The following is a 3253-nucleotide window of genomic DNA, read 5'->3' as shown; positions in this document are numbered from 1 at the left end:
AACCTGGTCTTTGTACAAGGTGAGCTGCTTCGTGAAAAGCAGAGAAACAACTTCTTCATACAAAAGAATGGAATAAACTGTGAAGTAACACTCCTCTTCGCAAAATTGTTAAACATCGTCACGCGAAGAAAGGAAGTTATAACAAATTACTCTGGAAGACAACAAGAAAAAGGCTCCTCTTCACAGGAAAAACAAGCAATAACAACTCTTCTTAAAAAAACAATCAAAATACATGTACAGCGGCTATTAATCTATTTTACTGGGAGAAATTTCTAGAAAATTGCAGGAAAATTATTTCTATTTCTGTTGTAAGTTGGTTATTAAAACTACTGTTGCATATTTAAGTAGTCACTAACGCCCGTTGTGTCTCTCATTGAAGTGAGTATGTAAGGGACAATGTGAGTCACGTACCACACGCAAATGTTATGTTAGAACTGCCAATCCGATGGTAATATACACTGAAGAGCCAAAGAAACTGGTACACCTGCCTAATATCGTGTAGGTCCCCCACGAACACACAAGTGCCGCAACACGACGTGGCATGGACTCGACTAACGTCTGAAGTAATGCCGTACAGAACTGACGCTGTGAATCCTGCAGGGCTGTCCATAAATCCATAAGAATACGAGGGGGTGGAGATCTCTTCTGAACAGCACGTAGCAAGGCATCCCAGATATGCTCAATAATTTTCGTGGCTGCGCACCTTGGTGGCCAACGTAAGTGTTTAAATTCAGAAAAGTGTTCCTGGAGCCACTCTGAGGCAATTCTGGACGTGTAGGGTGTCGCACTGTCCTGCTGAAATTGCCCACGTCCGTCGGAAAGCACAATGAAAGTGAACGGATGCAGGTGATCAGACAGGATGCTTAGGAACGAGTCAGAGTAGTATCTAGACGTATCAGGGGCCCCATATCACTCCAACTGCATTGAAATTAGCAGCAATTTTCGAAAGGACTGCACTTCTGTCACATTGAACGATTCTCTTCGGTCGTCGTTGGTCCCGTTCTTGCCGAATATTTTTCCGGCCACAGCGATGTCGGGAATTATATGTTTTGCCGGATTTCTGATATTCACGGTACCCTCGTGAAATCCTCGTACGGGAAAATCCCCAATTCTTCGCTACCTCGGAGATGCTGTGTCCCATCGCTCGTGCGTGGACAGTAACATCCCGTTCAAACTCACAATCATGACCTATTGTAGCAGCCTTGACAGGTCTAACGACTGCGCGAAACACTTGTCTTACGTAGGCGTTGCCGACCGCAGCGCCGTATTCTCCCTGTTTACATACCTCTCTGTTTGAATACGCATGCCTATACCAGTTTCTTTGGTGCTTCAGTCTATTTTCTAGCGGTATGGTTGAAGGCGCCGTGTGCGTGACACGGGCCAATCATTTCGCTGCACACTCACTTGCGGAGGAATATATTAAGAAGATAACTATAAGAGTTCTGTGAAGGTTACAGAACTTCCGAGTATATTAAGCAAAGGCGATATTTCAACCTTTTTTGAGAACTGTGTCGTACTATACGTACGCAAGGAAGTACACGTGCGACACTGACCTTGAACTGCGGTAGGTATGAAGGAAGTGGCAGAGGGCAATTCAGCAAGGTCCTCTCGTCTGCCTCAGAGCAGGTTACAGCAACGGAGCGTATCCGGTATCGGGACATCATTGTCGTTTCTTTCGTGTCAGAAGCGCTACTTGAAATTTCTCTATAGAGCGTAAGAACACGTTTGCAGGAAATTGTTGGTCCACTTTATCAGTTTTGATGCAATTTTTGTGATGGCGTAGTGGCGCTATCGCAGGTCAAAAACGACACACTCAGAAAATGTTCGTTAAAAAAAATTGTTAGTAATGCGAGCAATATCGTTTCTTTTTTGCGAGTTAGTAGTATATCGGTCAAATATAGTAATGGAAATCCTAATCACTTACAGTCTTGACCAGTAACCCTCGCAATACTCGCATTACCAGGGGGGGGGGGGGGTACTTTGTACCCACCTTTTGAAAATATTGAAATGTACTCGGGTACTTTATTTTCTTAAGTTTTGTAAAAAATGTTTGTTGTCTTTGATGAAATCTTCTTACAGATTTTATGATTGTTTTACATTTTTCGTTTAAGATTAATCCGAAATTTTAAGTTGAAGGGAGGTGGTCATAATGTCTTACCCCCTTGGTAGTAGATGAGACTTCCCACAATGTTTGTCTTACTCCACAAAACAGCATTATATGACCTTAGAACACATGGAAATTATATTTCTCTGGACTGATAGCAACAATAGTCCCAACAATGATTCATTTCCCTTTGTTTCTTTATTGTTTCCTGTTCAGTGGCACTTAGTTCAGTCTTAATACAACTGTGCTTCAAAACTTGTCGACATTCACTTACTGATGGAGAAATACCACAGATTTTGGAAGAAGCTACGGCTTCTCAAATGGAATCTGATCAAACTGAAGCTGTAGTGAGTGGACCTGAAGAGGATTGTGTTGTGCGCTAGGATGTGGACAGTGATAGAGCACTTACAGAAGCTGATGATGAACTCTGGGTACCTGAAACTGATGACGTCGCAGTTTGCGAGGTTAGTGACAAGGATATTACAAGCACTGGAAAAACTTATACCTCCAAACCACCTCAAATTAGAAGACGAGTAGCAGAAAACACAGTGAAAGAAAGAGAAGGCATAAGAGACGAAGGTAAACTAGGAACAATAACAGACATATTTGAAGAGTTTTTGTCTCCAGAAATTGTCAACATCATAATAAAGCATACCAATCAAGAAGCATTGAGGCAGAAAATACCCAAGACAGACAGACAGACAGACAGACAGACCTGCGTTCATGGCGTATATAGGACTATTTATTATAATGGGGAAGGAAAACGACAGTAAGTCATCATTTACAGATTTATGGTTCTTTACTTAAGGAACGTTTGTTTATACTGCTACAAGTCGTACCAGATTGGAGCAGCTTACTAAAGTAATAAGATTTGATCACAGAGAGTCACGAAGCGATCGCAATAAACGTGATAAGTTTGCTGCAATACAAGAAGTTTTTGATAAAAAGAATGAATTTTGTCCAAAATATTATTCTGTTGGGATGCACACTGTTATTGATAAAAAGTTTCCATTGTTCCGTGGCAGGTGTCCCGTCAAGGTCTTCGTGAAGGAAAAGCATGGTAAATACGGTGTACTTACACGCATGCTCACAGACGCTAAAACCAGATATGTTATCTGCACGGAGCCTTATGCTGGGAAAAGAAATAAT

The sequence above is a fragment of the Schistocerca gregaria genome, unplaced genomic scaffold (assembly GCF_023897955.1).
Source record: "Schistocerca gregaria isolate iqSchGreg1 unplaced genomic scaffold, iqSchGreg1.2 ptg000338l, whole genome shotgun sequence".
Classification (NCBI taxonomy): Eukaryota; Metazoa; Arthropoda; class Insecta; order Orthoptera; family Acrididae; genus Schistocerca; species Schistocerca gregaria.
The sequence above is the reverse complement of the archived record's forward strand: the minus strand, read 5'-3'. Positions refer to the sequence as shown.